Below are 18162 nucleotides of genomic sequence, written 5' to 3' on the forward strand. Positions count from 1 at the left end.
CGCCGCACAGCTTGCACTCCCTGCCACAAGGAAGTGCCGGCAGCGGGCGGTCTGTGGCAGAGGTGGGCGTTCAGACCGAATCAGAGAATCAGGAGGACTGGCTGCTTGGGAGCAGTCACAGCAGGCTGCTGGAGCAGAACGCCCGCCTCCAGAGCACCCTGAAAGACCTGCAGAGGCGGTGCCGTGCCCTTCAAGAGGAGAACTGTCTTCTGAGGAAGGGAAGCTCTCCTGAAGTGCGGGAGGAGGTGGAGAAGCTCCAGCAGAAGAGTGCTAAGCTGCGTCTCCTTAGCAAGCAGCTGCAAGAGCGAGCCAGGAAAGTGCAGAGCATCCATCAGCTGATCAATGCTCGAGTGCCACTGCACATCTAAAGCTCCCCTGAGGAACTGTGTAGGACGTCGTTCCCTCAGCAGAGAGCTGGAGAAATGGGAGAGCCTGCTGGAGCTTTGCTGGCACGGGCCAAGCAGGATGACTTCTGACAGAAGGCTGCTGAGGAGCTTCAGGCTCAAGTGGCTGCAGATGAAGAGGGCTCCTGTTCTGTGAGCACCCACTGCCCAACTTGGTCCCCTCACATCTTGCTGAAGAAGCTCGTGGAGGAGGCTGAGGCCACTAATTCAGGCCATATTGTAGTTGTTGCCAAGGAGGAGTAAAACCATTCCCGAGCCAGGGCAGCCGGGAGGCCGAGCTGCGCCTCTCCGTCTCGCAGGTGACACAGGTCAGCGGGCTGCTGCGGAGCGTCTGGAAGGCTGAGCCCGACACGCTGCTGCCCTCCCTGCAGGAACTCTTTGCTGTCATCTCCACCGCCGGTGAGTACCGCCCGCCAGGAAACGCGGCCAAGGGGTGGTGGTGGTGGTGGTGGTGGTGGTGGGAGGGGTGTAGAGTAACGTGGGGGCTTGAGGAGAGCGACAGGTTTGCCAAGAGAAAGGAAAAGTTATACTGCTAGCATCGGTCGCTTTGCAGACATTGCCTTGGAACTGTTGCTTCCTGCCCAGATACTGAAAAGCAACTTTTTGGCCATGGAGAAAGCAAAGCCTTTTCTTCTCTTCTCCCCAACCCCCCCGAGAAGAGCTACAGGGGAAATGGTGATTTATTTAGCTGCAGAGCAGCATGGTTTTTGGAAAAACTCCTGTTGCAACGCTTTAAATGATATACTGGAGCAGAGTTGGAGTGTCCTGTTAGGAAAAAGTACAATTCAATACCAAAAGCTGCTCTTCCTCTTGCTCCCTCCAGAGGGGTAGCTTAGGTCTTGGAACTGTTTAGTCTACGAAACTGGGATATATGTAAAGAAGATACAAAACGTGGGTATCATAAGAAGGATTTGCTGTCTGAGTAATGTCGATGCGATTGTAAACAGGTCCTTTCTGACCTCAAAAAAATCTGTGAAGGACTGTATTAGCTCAGATTGGAAAGCGCCTTTGCTGTTGAGGCAGCTGGGCAACTTAACGTTATAACATTATATATTGCTATAACTGGCATGGTTAGCAGGCAGTTGTTGAGATAGGATGTGGGAATTATCAGCTGCGTTGGATCCTTAACATCAAGTATGATAAACAATTGTATGGTGGTGCTTTTTAGATAAAAAAAACCCCACTTCTCAGTTCTGTTGATGACGGAGGAGGAAGTTGGCAGATTGTCACTTTCTTGCATGGATATTAGGTGAATGAAAGGAGTTTGTAATTCAGCGCCTTCATCCATTGACGCTTTTCAATTTTGTTTTGCTTTGTAATAATAGAACGTTAGATGGAGGACAGACTTGTCTCAAAACTTTACAATTATAGTGATGTTGTAGGAGAGAAGATAAAGCCTATTTTTTCTATGGGGTTTTCTTTTTAGTTTCTTACACTTTGTCATGTTCAACCATTACAGATCCTTCATTTGAACCTTCTGTTGCACTGGCAAGTCTTGTGCAGCACAGACCATTACAGATGATTACAGTTCTCATCAGGAGCCTGACTACAGATCCAAATGTGAAAGATGCAAGTATGACTCAAGCTCTGTGCAGGTCTGTAAAGGCAGGAAAAGTCTCTTTTTCTTGCCTTTTTTTGAAGCTATTTGTCGCTTAGGTGCCATTAAAAAAAACCCCCATACAAACAAAAGCCATAGGAGAAAAAAACCCTCTTCAAATGGTATTCTAAGTTGTGCTGTTTGGCATGTGAAGGTACTATGTATTTATGATGCTATGGCTGTTACTGGCATGGTTTCAGTTGAAGGTTGCTGCCTTGATCGCTGATGTGGCTTCTTCCTCATGCTTTGTTAGGGGTAGGGTGGGTGAAGAAGAGGGTGAAAGAGAAACTAAGAGGAAGCCAGCAGTGTTCCTTTTAGATGCTATGTTTAGATCTCCCACCTTATGGGAGGTGGTATAAACAGGAAACTTCATGGTGTTTACAATCAAGCTGAGAAACAAGGCCTTGTTTTCAGAAGATCCACCTTTCTGCTTTTCCAAGAGGCAGAGTGGTGCTCTCGCATGATTGTCTTACCCATCATCTGGTTAGAAATGAGTTTTACTGCTTAGTTTTGAGGGTTTTAATCTGCTTAGATATCCTTGTGGATTTTTAGTAGGATTCACAGGGAACAGCCTCTGTTTCCATCTTCTCTCAAGGCTCCGGAGGTTTGTTGGATGTTCTTTGAATAGTAGAAGAATAGGAATGATGTAAAAACAATTGCATATTATGCTTCTTGTCACTAATGGAAACGTGAGTCAACGTCGAGATAAGTTGCGCTGTTAACAGACTGTGATTCAGATTGCAATCTTGGTTAGTATCTTCAGCTATGTGAATAATAGCTGTGCAGCAAGTTGACAATGGGGGAAAGATGAAGACCTTGAAGCTCGTTGAATTATTGTTTTTAAAGCCTATGGAAGAAGCTGTTACTGAGCAGTGAAGGGTAGAAAAATGAGTGGAGCAGTTAAACAGGAGACTGTTAGAAATTTGTGTTGTTTAAAAAAAGTAACTTTAAAAAAGTCTTTCAACTAAAATAATGTCTGCTGTATTATTTTTTAACTACATCCATTTGAGTCTAGTGTAATGCTTACACATTCATGTAGCGTAGCACTTGCGTATCTTGGTGAAATACTAAGGGTTTTTTTCACAGTGAAAACATTTCTTGTGTTTACATTAAATTGAGAAGCCATATTTCATTTGAAAACATAATGAGAAGCAGCAGCATTGATATTGTAATTTGGTGTAAGACATATCCTTCGGAGACTTTAAAATCTGTTCAGTCAAGCAGATTCTTTTAACTAAGCTGTGTGCCCAGTCTAAAATTCAAAGCTGGGAAATTCAGAAGGATTTGTGCATGCTAATAATTTGCCAGTAATGTGCTGGTGATTAATTTTCATGTTAGTGTAATTGTAACATTTACATTGCGGTACCCGCTTCAACCCAATGTGATTGTCTAATTGTAGCTTTAGAATGGCTTCTCTGTGCGCCTCTGCTTAGGGAAGTAATGCAGTGCTGAGCTTTGGGTGTAATAGGAGCTGTTATTAGCCCACAAGTGCTCTTTCTTCATACTAGCTGTCTGGTGGGGTTTTTTCCTCTTCTTTTTGAAAGAGCAGTGCAATCTTACTTGCCTCGTTCATTCTTTGAAGTAATACTTGATTTTAAGAGTCTCTAGTTCTGTTCCAAGGAGCTCACTTCTTAGGTACCCCTGGTTATTTCTGTTTGTAGATACTCTCATGTCAACACTGTATCCAGTTTCTTTTTCCATCTCTGGCAACCCCTTGCAGTGATTACTCTCTTCTGGCTTAGAGGAGTCATTGTAAAGAGAATAATGCAGCTGGAATGTCTGGAGCACCAAATGACAAGTTGTCATCAGGCTTGCATCATTCCCAGGTGATGCAGAGCTCCAGGCACAGCAAGGTCTCCTGATGGGAGGAAGCTGATCTTTGGTGACTGCAAATTAGAGACCTTGTTGCACACTTCCTGAGGACAACTTTCATGACCCTGCAGAGTCTGTCTAAAGTTGACCACAGATTAGTAAATAATCTGTAATTAGACTAATAAATGGAATCTTTTCAGTCAGGGGTTATATTAGGTACAGGTTTGTATAAGAAATGGCGCTTGCTTTTTGGAATCATTGAGCTGTTCTTAATTAGCTCACGTGTTTCATGAAACCTTCCCTGAAGCATCAGTGAGGAAAAGCAGAAAATTGTCGAATCTCTTCTATGATATACGACTACGTTAAGGGTCTACTACAGAGGCCTCAGAGGAGGTTGACTGCCTGTACTCACTATCCTGACAAGTACACTGCTTACTTGCACTTTGCTAAGAAAAACTCCAGACGTGACCAGGCCCTTTGCCCTGTTGCTAAAAATGTAAAATATTGTAAAACATGTTAAATGTTTGGATGGGGATGCTTTGTAGTCTGAGGAAAGAAGTTACTGTCTGAGGTTGCACAGCTAATTTTTTTCTCTCCAGAGATATCAGAAATATTGTCCTTGTTAGGCACATATATGGATAGCAGACCTGCTCGTTTTAGGGTGACATGAGGCAGAAGGTCCTCTTGAGGTCTTGAAGGTTTTTTAATCTGGTCAAACACGAAAAACATCCTCTATGTTTTCATTCATGCTCATCACGTCCCGTATTGTTATCTGCTTTTGTATTAAAAATGCAGTCATTGATTGCAACAGAGCAGGAGAGAAGTAAATGCAATGCAGAGAGAGGATTTAGTAACCAAAAGGTCTAATCTTCAGCTACTGGATACCAGAGTAGATGTTTTTAGGCCACTCTCAAGCATGTCTGCAAGTTTACTTCTGTTTCCTCTTCTGGCTTTTGTTTCTGCTCTTCAGAGCATTGGCTCTGCTTGTAAAGAGCAGAAACAGATTTGAAGGATGGGAATTCTCTCTTTGTCAAATATACAGAGAATGGGGCTTCTCTTTACAAGGTTAATCATACTGAAATGGTAGCCATTGTCCTCTTAGTAAGAGTGTTGAATAGTTTAGTGGTTAATTATACTGACTGGAGATGACACAGGATGGCCCATCACATAACCAGAGCAATGGGATGGAACACTGGGAGCTCCGGCTCCTACCCAAAAGCACTGGGTGTCATTTGGAGTTTGTGAGTCAGTGTGGCTGAAAGTGCATGTAGTATGAAGATGGTAATCAGGTATTTCAGAAGAGTTGTTCTAATGGAGGGCTCTACAGAATACTCTTGACCTGTCTCAAAAGATAATGAAGAAAACCAAATATATTGTCATTAGGCTTGAATTAACTGTGCAGGTGTTTGTGCCACTACTGAAAAATATGAAGCCTACAAATTGGAGAGGGGCAAGGAGGAGGTTTGAAGACGATATAGTACTGTGAGGTTCAGGGCCTGTTTTTAGGTTAAGCTTAATTCTTTGCAGGGCAAAGCAGTTTTGGCCTACTTTCTTGATTCCCTGTTTTAGAAAGTATATGGAAAGGGCGCTGAGAATAAACATGTTTGAATTTAACACCTTGGGGAAATGAGAGCTTTGTGTAAATTGTGAGCAATGATTATGATGTTGCCATGTGTTTTTTGTAGTAACATGAAAGAAACCCACTAAGATCAGTGCTGGATTGTAAAAAAGGGCAGTCCTAACGATTCCTTGTTTGAGATAAACCTTTGAATGTTATATGTGCAGATAGTATGTAATTCTAAGATATTTAAATTTTACAATGCGTGTACTATACATTTTTCATATCCAAAGTATAAACTCTGTGTAAGTTTTAGGTTGTTTATGGCAATACAACATGTCCACAATGCTTGTCTGGTGTTGCTAAAGACCGTGGTTTTCTTTTTAGTTTGGAATCTGAGGATGGAAACCCTGATTTCAGTCTGTTTGGAGCTCTTTTAATCTCTCGGAAGAATGTAGGGGCTGATAGTTTTGCTTCAGATAGGCATCATTGGTGATTCTCAGTTTGTAGTGATGGTGACTGTTTATTAGAATGGTTCCTTGTAACCTATTCGGTTCTGTGCTAGAATTTAGCCTCTGAAAAGAATTAGTCTTTAGGAGGAGCTTTTTCAGAAAAGAAGTAAAGAAATATACTTCTAACTTCCTATTTTCATTGAACTGTAGAATGGAATCATAATGGTACATAGATTGAGTGGAGCCTTTGGAAATGATCTGGTCCAGTCCTTCTCGAAGGAGGGTCAGCTTCAAAGTCAGACATTGTTGCTCAGGGCTTTGTCCATTTGAGTTAACAGCTTTCTGTAGGGATGGAGGTGCCTCAGCCTTACTGCATAACTTGTTTCAATGCCTGACCCCCCTTATGGTGAAAAATTTTTCCTTCCACTTAATTAGTGGTCCCCCATCTGGTTTGAAGAAGGAGGTCTTGTGGACAATTGAATAAAATCCAAACTATTGCTAAGTAAAATCTCCGAAGAACAAAGCCTAAATGTCATGTTTGAGCTGGTACTGCCTCATGATATTGTCTGTGACTTAGAATTGCTTCAGCTAACCCACCTGTCTGCTTTAAACATCAGTGTAAATTGTCCATGAATTTAAAAGTATGGCATACCCCTCTTTTCCGTTGCTGGTATTTCACTGTATTTTCTAGGCACAGATAAAGTCCCTTCACTTTTCCTTAGCTGTAGTGAAATTCTTCCTTTTGGGGCAGATGTGGACCCCAGGCTGCTGATAGCTATTATAAGATCCTTATAACACCTGCTGCAATGGATTTAAAATGACTGGATTTTACCTTTTTAGCTGAGAGTATTTGAGTTGGGTTCCAGGCGTGTGGTTCAAAGTTGAAGAGTCTTGCTTTTCAAGTTCAAACTTAATAGTCGGCTTTGGTCTGGTTTGGGTTAAAAGGTGGAGGAGGGGAGGTTCCCGGGTACAGACACTTTTTCACTTTCAGAAGTAAGTTTTTGCCACAACATAAAAACATTAGCTTAATGTCTATAAAACCAGGGTTCATATTCTTAAATAACAAGTAACAGTTATATACATAATATATAACTTTATATGCTTATGTATTTTGAGACAGTTGTATTTACTTTTAATGTAGTAAATCACTATTAATTACAGAGTTAAGTGACTTGAAGTAGAATCAAAATTATTTTACTACTTCACATTCTTGCCTTACTTCTTGTGAGTCTCTGCATAAGTGTGTAACTATCCGCGCGATATATAGAATCTTTTTGTTGAGATTAAAATTAGTGGCGTATTGGGGTTTTGATTTGTTTTATTTTTTTAATTTTTCATTAATATTTCAGAATGATTGCCTGGTTGTCTTGGCCTCTGGCTTAGCATGTGGAAACACAGGTGATTGCACTGCTGAAAGGCCTGGCTGCAGTCCAGACATTTATCATCCTCATTGATGTTACTCTGCTTACGATTGAATTGGTACGTTGGAAAAGAACATTCAAAATTGAAGGAGAGGGAAAGGAATTTGTAATAGCTGTAAAAGAACATTCAAAATTGCAGGAGAGGGAAAGGAGTTTGTAACAACTATGCAATTGTGTAGCATCTTGTAGATCGCAACAGATATTACATTATGATTCTGCAAAGATGATGTAAATGTATCTATAGCTTTCAGCTGCATGTAACAATTCTGTCTGTTTCCAATGGTTGTGGATTTGGAGATATGTTTACATTTTTACTGAAATTCTACTTTCTAGATTTACTGAAAGGAATGTGGGTTTTTTAGGTCTTTAATCGACTTTGGTTTCCTCTAGCGAGGCCTGGTGCCCTTGCTGTCCTTTCCCACATGTTGCTTAGTTTTCAGCATTCTGCAGAAGCTTTTCATTTGGTAAGTTACTAAAGAAATGGTTTTCAGTTCTTTGAAGTGTCATTCACATGTGGTTCCTAAGTGGCTGTAAAGAGTAACAGAGTTCCTGCGCTTGGAACGTCCTCATTGTTTCAAGGTTCTAGAATCCGGTTTCTCTGGAGCACTGACCACTAGGCTTGCTAACTTCCAGGTTGAGCCACTTCACCTGTAACCGGAAGCGACCACTGCTCTTCCTGGTATGTACATCTTTCTGGCAGTAGTATCTGGGCACCTATCTTTGAGCGTAGACTTCTGGAAATCCGTTTTATGTGGTGTGAAGTCTACTGATCGAGTTGGGCTACAAGTAGGCTTTCAAGCACAACTATCTGGGGGAAACAGATAACCAGTTATCTGCTATATATAACCCAGTCACCCTGGATAGACGCACGAGACCACGAAGTACTTCACTTTAAGCAAGCCACGCTGTGTTTCAATGTACATACGGGCAAACTGAAGGATGCTATTTTTAATGGCCGCTCTTCAAAATGGGGTTGGCCAGTGAAAGCGGTAGATACTAGGGTATGACGATGACTGTATTAGTACATACAGCAAGGCGTATAGTGCCTTCCCGGTTCTGATAGTCAGTGTTTAGCTTAACGTTTCAGTGAAATATGAGTCTTTCAGACTTAGCTGTAGTAACAGCCTGGCACACTGTTTCTCTAACCTATCTCCAAAGTTCTTGTGCCCGAAGGGATCACAAACCCTTTGATTAGCGTTAGAGTAACTGCCTTATGCCTGTTACACTGGTTTTTAATGACAGAAGTCTGAAGTTTCTCTCTCCTCCCTCCACTGCCCTAATCTTGGCCTAGGATAGACATTTGAGTCACAAATGAAGGAGCCAAGTAGCTTGCATATGCTCACAATGTAAATATTTCATCTATTTGCTGTCTTGCTTTTCTTCTTTGTTCCCGAGAGAGACAAAACATTCATGAGAAAAATGTAAAACATGAGAAGACTTGTTCTAGCAATAGGCGTTTGCTTTAACAAGGCAGATTTCTGCCATAGGTTGCGTGCAGCCCTGCATAAACACCTGTCTTCAGGACTTAATTGTGACTTAATTGTCCTTCCAAATAAACAACCGTCTTTACTATCGTTTTTTGAGCTACTGCTGTCATTTAGTATCCTGTAATATTTTCCGGCACTTAAGCTACTTGTTTATTTTTTTCTAATGATTGAAATAACTTTCTACTTGATGTTTTGATACTAATATAAAAAAGTCGCATGCATTTAAAAATGCTGATAGAGCTGTGATGAAGAAGGGAAGGAGGTAGAGTAAACATTTCTGATTTCTAGCTAATTTAAAAGAGTAATGAATCTGAACTAATTCTTAAATAGATTACCGTATCTGTGGTAAGGGGTTTTTAGCTGGTAGTAAATTACTGTGTTGGTTTATTGAGCCTGGCTCCCTCGCTAGGTGGAGCTGTGAGCCAGGTTCTGTCTTGTAAACTGAAATAGCATGAATGTCTTCATTGGCTTCAGATCCCAAGCATTAGACTATGTTTAAGGAAAATTGAGGTTTATTTTAAAAACAGTATCTGTGAAATTAGATCAAGATACTGCACTGTTAGTGGTGGCACGAATGCAAAATATTTGCTGTTAATAGCGGTAATAAGATGAGTACTTGGGATGCTAGACCGTTTAAAATCTTAACGTGCATTTTCTAAGTTCATAAAGTTCCAAAACTGGATATGTGAGCTAAAGAGAGCATTGAATAAGTAATTGTGCTGTTTGAAAATTGTCATAAGAAAAGAAGAACGTGTGTTTCTCAAGTCATTGTTTCTCAACCACTTCTTTAAGAACACAAGATCCCCTGTCACTTGGCATGTGTAAAACAGTCAAGTTGTTTGTAAAACAAAAACACTGGAAAAATGCAATTAACACCCTTTTTTGTTTGTTTTCCTATTCAGATTGTCCCACATGTGGTCCGTTTGGTTCACTCATTCAAGAGAGATGGCTCACCTTCCAGTACAGCCTTTTTGATACAATTGACTGAGTTGATCCATTGTATGATTTATCATTATTCAGGATTTCCAGAGCTCTGTGAATCCATTTTGGAAGCTGTTAAGGTATAGTAGGAATACTGAGAGGGTGGCCTGTTTTTGTTTTGTTTTTTTCAAATATGACAGTTCTAATCCCATAGATCTAAATTCTTTAGAACTTCTGCTAGGAGAAAAGAGCTCTCCACATAATCTAATGTTGATTCTAACTGTATTTGGAATAGGCTAGAAAAATTGTCCTGAGTGTCCATGATATGATTATAGCAGGCTTTAAAACAAGCCTGAAATGAGATCCTTTATGAAAAGTACAATCTAATTTCTTAAGCCTCATGTAACTAGTAATATACTTTTGTGAGGTTTATTCTAGGCATTTCATTTCAACCCAAGGCAGAAACTGTACCTCTTCAAGTATAAGTTCAGAGCACTGATAGTATTGAAAAGAAGTAGGTTCTGAGGAGTACTTGGCATGGTATTAATCTTTGGATAGCTCCAAAACACCATCATGAAGCACTACATCTTAATACTGCAGTCAGTATTGCATGCCTCTGTGGGTAAAGGATGCTGGCCTATGCTCTTTCAAAGCAAAATTCAGCTTTTTTAGATGAACATTTGAGTGCATGATGCACTTAAAATAAAAAGTACATTAAAAAACCCCACAACACCCCAAAACAGATAAAATTGAAAAAAAAAAATACAAACCCAAAACCCCGACCAAAAAATCTCTTGGGTATTACTGCCTGATTTGATAGCATTAGTATTGCAGTTAAATGCTTTGACACTTAAAAAGCCTATCAATTTAATTCCAAGTATTGTGGACTTTATTCTTTCATTCCTACATTTTGATTTGACAGAGCAGGAATCTATTTCTAGCAGAATATAGGATGCTTTGGGGGACTATTAAAGCTTGCAATTTGAGAGGTAATTTTTGGTGGCAGAAAGGATGCTGTGAATATGCTTCAGATCAAGGGTGGCCAGCAGCCCCTTATTCCTGCAATCTGAGAGTTGAGTAAAGAAAGCTTCGAAGAAGAGGGCTTGGGGGGGTTGTATCTTCTAGGCTATCAGGGGTAGCAAGACCTTGAAGGAGAATACGGGAGCAAGTGAAGAGAGAAGGTCCTGAATGGCAGGACCTGGTATAAAACCAAATACAAACCCCTATGAAGTGTGTTTCAATGTTTCTCTTGCAGGACATGCCCAGGCCCACTGAAGAACAGATTAAGGTGGCTCTCAATCAGAGCGCATGGACGTCGCAGTCCAGCTCTTCGCCATCTTGTTCATCTAGACCTTCTGGGAAATCGGAAACTGGGAAGACAGGTCTAATTGACCTAGGAAATACTTGCTACATGAACAGTGTTCTTCAGGCACTCTTTATGGCTACAGAGTAAGTCCTTTTGAACAGCTCTTTTCATTGCAAATTAACTATTGCAGTTGTTGCTTTCTTGCTTTTCACAGAGTATTCAAGTGTCCTGGGCGCTCTCAGCTTGCTAGAGCTGAGTGGATTTCTTTGCGCTCAGTTACTGATTGCTTTGTGGAAGTCCAGCTCTGTGAAACTGTAATTTTAGCCATTAAAAATCCTGATCCTTCTGTCCCGTGTCAAAAGACAAGTCCTTTTTTCCTCACTGTCCTTGCTCCCTTTGGTATTGTAAAAGTTTGTGGTGATGCTTTTGTTACAATTTGGAAGCTATTGAGAAAAGAATTGTCTGTCTATACTCCATTCTTACACATTGAAATAGTTAAAGAAATAGGAGTTTTGCAGGGTGAGTTCCTACTGTTCAGTAGTTTTGCAGCTGCGCTGGAGCAGAATTCAGGTCTTGAAGGGAAGCGTGACATGTTTTGCTTTCTTTCAAATTGAAGTAATTATCTGAGCTGGAATAAGTGCATTGTTGTTAGAAATCTAGCAAGGAAACTAATGTCTATCTCTTCCTTCAGTTTCAGAAGACATGTTTGATCTCTGCAACTACATGGATGTAACTTGCTAGTGGCAAAACTACAGCATCTTTTTGCATTTTTGGCCCATACCCAGGTATGTCAGTTCATTTAATCTGCTGGGTTTTAAGGCTGGGTCTATATACCAAAACTGAGGAACAAACATCATGCCATGGGAGTCCTCCTGAGTCTATGAAAAATATAAACATGATTGATTTGTCGGGGAATGAGTCTGTCGCCAAATGTTCAGGTGGTGTGGATGGACTTAGAGAAATCTGTATTTCCTAAGTGGAACATCTTGGCATTGTGTTGTTTTTGTAAAAAGCAGTAACAGGTTTTCTTGGAGAAGGCAAAATGGCAAAATCCAAATAAGGCCTGACTTGAGATATAAGCTGACTTTATGTAACTGTCTAGGATAAACTGTGACTTTCTGCAGTGATTTTTATGCTAAATTTTATTGTAGTTCAAATTCTAAAGTGAACTAAATATTTTGCTAGTGCTGGAAGGGCATAAGACACTTTTGTTCTCTTTGAGGAATAACCATAAACTTCTTGTGAAGGGGATGAGGCTGGATCACCTTAAAAGTAAACTGGTATTTATGAAATACTGTGTTCTTCTGAAAAAAGAAAACATTTTTTTCAAGCTTGCCAGCAAGAACAGTAGCTGCTATTACAAATAATATCTGATTTACACGCACTGCACACTTAATAGTTGCCTTCAGGAGCCACTGTTTTTATCTTTGTACTAGAGGTGATAACTACAAGATTAATGGTGCTCTCTTGCTATGATTAAGTGGCTTAAATGTCTCTGTGTACCACGTGTTTAGTACAGTTTCTCTAGAATGATGTAGTCCAAAGTTCAGTGGTCAAGATCAAACGAATAGGACCAATTTTTTAAGTAGTTCTTACGTAACCTTGTCTGTCCCTCTCTTATGTGAACAGAGAGGCGGCATATGCTCCTAGAATTTTCTTTGAGGCTTCCTGACCACCATGGTTCAGCCCTCGATCCCAGCAGGATTGCTCAGAATATCTCAAATTCCTGCTAGACAGGTACAGTTATTGTGCCACTAATGGGAATAGATCTATAGTCTTATCACATAATGTTGAACTCTTCGGAGCGGTCGTGTAAGGGTTCCACTGCACGAGTGGGCACCGGGAATCTTGGGCCTCATTCCTGGCTGTCTCTGGTTTTCTGTATGGTGTATGGAACACTTTGCTTCATGGGTTTAATCTGTGGTAAAGTCTGGATACCATCTTGTACCCGCATCACTTAAAGCAGGTTACAGTGGTAGTAATGTTTTTACAAATCTCCATTTGAGTGTTATGTTCGAGTCATGATCCTGTTGTAAAAGAATGTGGTTGCTGAAAGCCGTTTAGTTGTGCATCTGGGTGTTTCGTGTTGGTGGAGACAGCTATAGTTCTTACAGGTTAGATAAGTCACAACGAGATGTACATGCATTTATAACCAGTTGATAAACAAGCAAATTAACGGTGGCATGGATAATACAAAAGTACCTAGATCTATTAGTAGTTCTCTTGAATTTTGGATTGCTGAGGTGTGGCTTAAGCAATATTGCTTTATGGCACATTCCACTCCTGGACAAGTTTATCCCCATAGTGAAACAGTGGTGTTTTGTTTGTTTTGGTTTTCTTCCCAACTTGTGTTTCTTTTTTGTTTTTTGTTTTTTTCTTGTAGTTTCTTAACTTTCTTAGCTACAAAATCCTGACCTTTTCTTTGGAAATAGTCTGGCACTAGCTAAACAGCTACTTGTTCTCTTAGAAAATCTGACATACAGAACCAGTCAACTGGAGAACTGATTTATCAAGATAATGTAATGGTAAATAATAAAAACGTTGTCTGTTAGGTTTTTTAATACTTGCCAGTTCTCTCAGTATCTCCATTCTGTTCTGCTATATACAATGAAACCCACCTTAAATGCATTTGTGCTTCTCTCATACTCGGTCTTGGATGGTACTGACCTGTATGTTTCAACTTGCTTATATATAAAATAACAAATAGCTTTTTTGAATGTAAGACACTTCTAGCCACTGAACCATCTATATTTTTGAGCATAACTGGGAAAAAAAGTCTGAAATGGTGCAGCGGGATTTGTTTGGAAAATAGCACAGCTGTTTGGATCTATTTTTCTTTGTCTTCAGGCTGCGTGAAGAAGAGAAAACCTTGAAAACTTTGTCTTCAGCAAAGACTTCTGAAAGTAAACCCAATGCAAAGTCCCAGAAACAAGAAGCTGTCAATAAGGCAAAAGTATTTGCTGCAGCATCTGGTAAGGGAAGTGAAGAAAGAGCTCTGGTCGAGAAGATGTTTGGAGGAAAAGTGAAGACTACTGTACGCTGTCTGAAGTGCAAAAGCGTGTCTCAAAAGGAAGAAGCTTTCACAGATCTCTCTCTGGCTTTCTGTCCTGGAATGTACTGAAGGGAAAGGCGACAACGTGGTGCAAACTCAGACCTCACCGATGAGTCCTGCTGGGAAAAAACCTCTCAAGTTGGAAGCAAATGGTGGATGTGACCCAAGAACAAAGAAAGGAACCACAAAGGATTTTTCTGCTGAGCCAAAGTCTGAGAAGACTACAAATTCTGAACGCAACAAAGGTCAAGCTAAGAAGAAAATGCCTCAGAGGGTAGTAGGTGAAAACCCTCTGTCAGTTACAGATTTACTGCATTATTTTCTGGCGCCCGAGATCCTCAGTGGTGACAACAAGTATTACTGTGAAAAGTGTGCCTCTCTACAGAATGCTGAGAAAACTATGCAAATCATTGAGGAACCTGAATACCTCATTCTCACTCTTTTGAGATTTTCCTATGATCCAAAGTGTCACGTAAGGCGCAAAGTCTTAGCTAATGTGTCTCTGCCACTTGGTTTGAAACTACCAGTCCAAAGAGTAGCATCGTCTCCAGGTGTAGTTTCAAGAGGTTGGTCTGTTGGTGTCGAGGTGTCTGATATTGGAGAAAATATTGCTAAAAAACTAAAGCCCTCAGGTGCTGATGAAGTGACTCGCCCACGATTGGAGCCCTGTTTGTTAAGCTCCGTGGTGATGCATTCTGGTGTATCCTCTGGAAGTGGACATTACTCTTCATATGCTAGAAATGTTCCTGGGTCAGGGCCTTCAGGACCCTGCCAGCAGTCTACAGGTGATTCTTTAGTTTCTCCTCAGGCTCAGTTGTTGACAGGGGAGAGTCCTTCTACTGTTGTAGAAAGTGACACTGGTAAGTCAAGAGAATGGTTTCTGTTCAATGACAGCAGAGTGACATTTCCCTCATTTCAGTCAGTCCAGAAAATGACCAGTAGATTTCCAAAGGACACTGCTTATGTTCTGTTCTACAAAAAACGAAATAGCACCCGTGGCTTCAGTTCGGCAAACGGAGACCCTCCCCTCCAGAAAGACCTCGTGAATGCAATTATGAAAGATAACAAACGATACTTGCGGGTAAGATGTAAATCCTCTCCAAAGAGGGGTCCCCAAAAGGGGATGGGGAGCAGGACGGAGGCCCGGAGAGAAGAGAGAAGCACAGCCAGCTGAGCGGGGGATGCAGGCAGGAAAGAGGGGACAGGCTGCAGGAGAGAGAGGGAAACTCAGGGCAGGAAGCAGGAGATGGTGACAGAAAAAAGAGAAGGACAGGGAGCGGGAGAGAGAGATGTGGAGAAAGACAAAAAAAGCAAGAGGCTATAGGGCAGGGAAGGAGGGATTAAAAAAGATCAGGGAGCCAAAGAGAGACAAAAAGGGAAAGAAAAATATCGTGATGGGCTACAGAGAGAGAGGGAAGAATTAAAACATGGGGTCAGGGAGCGGGACAGAGAGCTCTGGGGAGAGGCCAAAAATAGCAATTTTGGGCAACTGACTCCATTTCTCGAGCACTGCTCAGGAACTGCATTACCGGGAGGCTCAAGAAACGTGCGGCCTGCCAAAGCCCTGTCCTGGGCCCAATCCTGCACCCTAACATTGGTGACAAACATCACCTTGCAGAGTGGCCGGGAGTGGGGGGAAAAAAAGCCCAACTGGGAGGAAAAAAAAATTGCCCATCTGTTTGTTTGATTGTTTTGCTTTTTACAAAAGGCTATTTAAGCTCTGAATGCAGCCTGGAAGGAAAAGGAACCTGGCGTCCCAGGCTGGATACATTTAAAGCCCAAAGCCACTCAACAGCCGCACAAACCATTGCTCCCTCCCACTGTGCACACTCTGCTGCCTGCCTGCAGGTACAGGCAGCTGCCCTGTTTCTTGAGCATTCCCCAGAAGCGGCACCACCAGGCAGCTCAGAAAAACTGACTGCCTGCAAAAACTTGAGAACAGCTTAATTCTGGGCAATTTTTCCTGTCTTTAGGGCTGCTGGTGAAAGACTCATCCGTTGAGAGATGGCTCAGGACCACGCCGGGGCAGCAGTGCTGCTTTCTGGATCCCGTGGCAGTAATGGGCAGAGGGACAGGCTGTCAGATGCCAGAGCAGGTACGTACGCAGGGTGTCAGGGTCATCCCTGCTTGTTTTGTCCCAGCGAAGCCCCAGCAGTGCCAGTGCCGTGCTGCAGCCCCGGGCTCAAGGAGCCGGGCATTTGTGCAGGCTGCAGCACTGGGCTTCCCCCGCTTGTCTCCAGCTCTGCTTTCTGCCAGCACCGGGGGCACTGCAGAATGGCCTGCCCGCTCCCCACAGCCGTCCTGACCCCCATCTGCAGCTCGTACGTGGTGTCCATGTCACACAGCTGATGTGGGGGTGGCAGGTCTCTCTTGGGGCACCCAGGGAATGGGGGAAAAGCAAACGCAGTCCCTCCCTTTTGATCTTTGTCCCAAGGGTGACCTAGCAGAGATGTACCCTGCGCTGAAGAGTGTCCCGCGGGAAGGTGACAGACGATTACAGGGCAACGCTGTGACCTGCCTGACAGCAAAGGTGCCCAGTGGCCGCAGAGCAGCCCAGGTGAGTTGGTTCTCTTGGCGGCCACCACAGCAGCCTTCCTGTACCCCTGGTTTGGGTGCGATATGGAGCAGCACATTGAAGTTTCTCAGGCATCCAGGCATGAGGATGGTTTCCCAGTGCCCCCGTGAGAGATCCTGCTCCCAGGAAGCGCCTCCCCATAGAGCTGAGGTTGTCTCCAGCCTGTATCTGGAGCTGGGCAGTGCTGCCTGAGGGGTCTCGCAGGCAGGACAGGTTCATCTGCCTGGTGGCTCTGGCACGGCAATGATGAGCTGAAGCCCTGTGGCCATGGCTGGCTGGTTCAAAGTGTCTGAGTGCCTCAGCCTTCTCCCTGGGACTGTTAACCCGGGCACTTTTTCAGGGTGTGAAGGTGGATGCCGGTCTTGTCCTGTTGGCTCTGTCCCACTCCCACGTCAAAGTTGTGATGTCTGAGATCTGGGGCCACCTGAAGGCTCTGGCAGAGATCTCCAGGGAGTTTGTGTTCCATGTTTTGATATCTTGGGGCTACAAAGTGCTGGGGTTCTGGGATGCTAAGGCTACAGTTGGCTAGGGTTATGGGGTGGCAGGCTTATGGTATGCCAGAGTTGAAGCAAGTGTCATGGTTTAACCGCAGACGGCAGCTGAGCACCACGCAGCCTCTCGCTCAGTCCCACCCCCGGCAGGATGGGGGAGAGAATAGCAAGGGTAAAAGTGAGTCAAGCAAAAGCTGTGTGCACAAGCAAAGCAAAACAAGGAATTCATTCACCATTTCCCATGGACAGGTGGGTGTACAGCCATCTCCAAGAAAGCAAGGATCCATCATGTGTAACGGTGTGGTGGGTTGACCCTGGCTGGAGGCCAGGTGCCCACCAGAGCCGCTCTCTCACTCCCCCCATTCACTAAACAGGGGAGAAAAGGCATAACGAAATGCTTGTAGGTCGAGATAAGGACAGGGAGAGATCACTCACTAATTATCGTCACGAGCAAAACAGACCGAACTTAGAGAGGGAATTCATCTAATTTATTACTAGGCAAAACAGAGTAGAGGAATGAGAAAATAAAATCGACTCTTAAAACACCTCCCCCCACCCCTCCCATCTTCCCGGGCTCAACTTCACTCCCGGCTTCAACCTTCCCCCCCTCAGCGGCACAGGGGGACGGGGAGTGGGGGTTACGGTCAGTTCATCTCACGGTGTTTCTGCCGCTTCTTCATCCTCAGGGGGAGGACTCCTCTCATCGTTCCCCTGCTCCAGCATGGAGTCCCTCTCACAGGGTGCAGACCTTCAGGAGCAAACTGCTCCAGCGTGGGGTCCCCCACGGGGTCACAAGTCCTGCCAGCAAACCTGCCCTGGTGTGGGCTCCCCTCTTCACGGGTCCACCGGTCCGGCCTGGAACTTGCTCCAGCGTGGGCTTCCCACGGGCCGCAGCCTCCTTCAGGTGCCTCCACCTGCTCCGGCGTGGGGTCCTCCACAGGCTGCAGGTGGAATCTCTACACCCCCTCATCCTTCCTCCATGGGCTGCAGGGGGAATCTCTGCACCCCCTCATCCTTCCTCCATGGGCTGCAGTGGGACAACCTGCTTCACCATGGTCTTCACCACGGGCTGCAGGGGGATCTCTG

General features: G+C 43.4%; 1 pseudogene; it reads left to right on the forward strand.

Annotated features, from left to right (window-relative positions):
- Positions 1 to 465: 465 nt before the first annotated feature.
- On the forward strand, positions 466 to 17114 carry LOC129201201 (ubiquitin carboxyl-terminal hydrolase 38-like; annotated as a pseudogene).
- Positions 17115 to 18162: the final 1048 nt, after the last annotated feature.

Source organism: Grus americana, unplaced genomic scaffold, assembly GCF_028858705.1.
Source record: "Grus americana isolate bGruAme1 unplaced genomic scaffold, bGruAme1.mat scaffold_848, whole genome shotgun sequence".
Lineage (NCBI taxonomy): Eukaryota > Metazoa > Chordata > Aves > Gruiformes > Gruidae > Grus > Grus americana.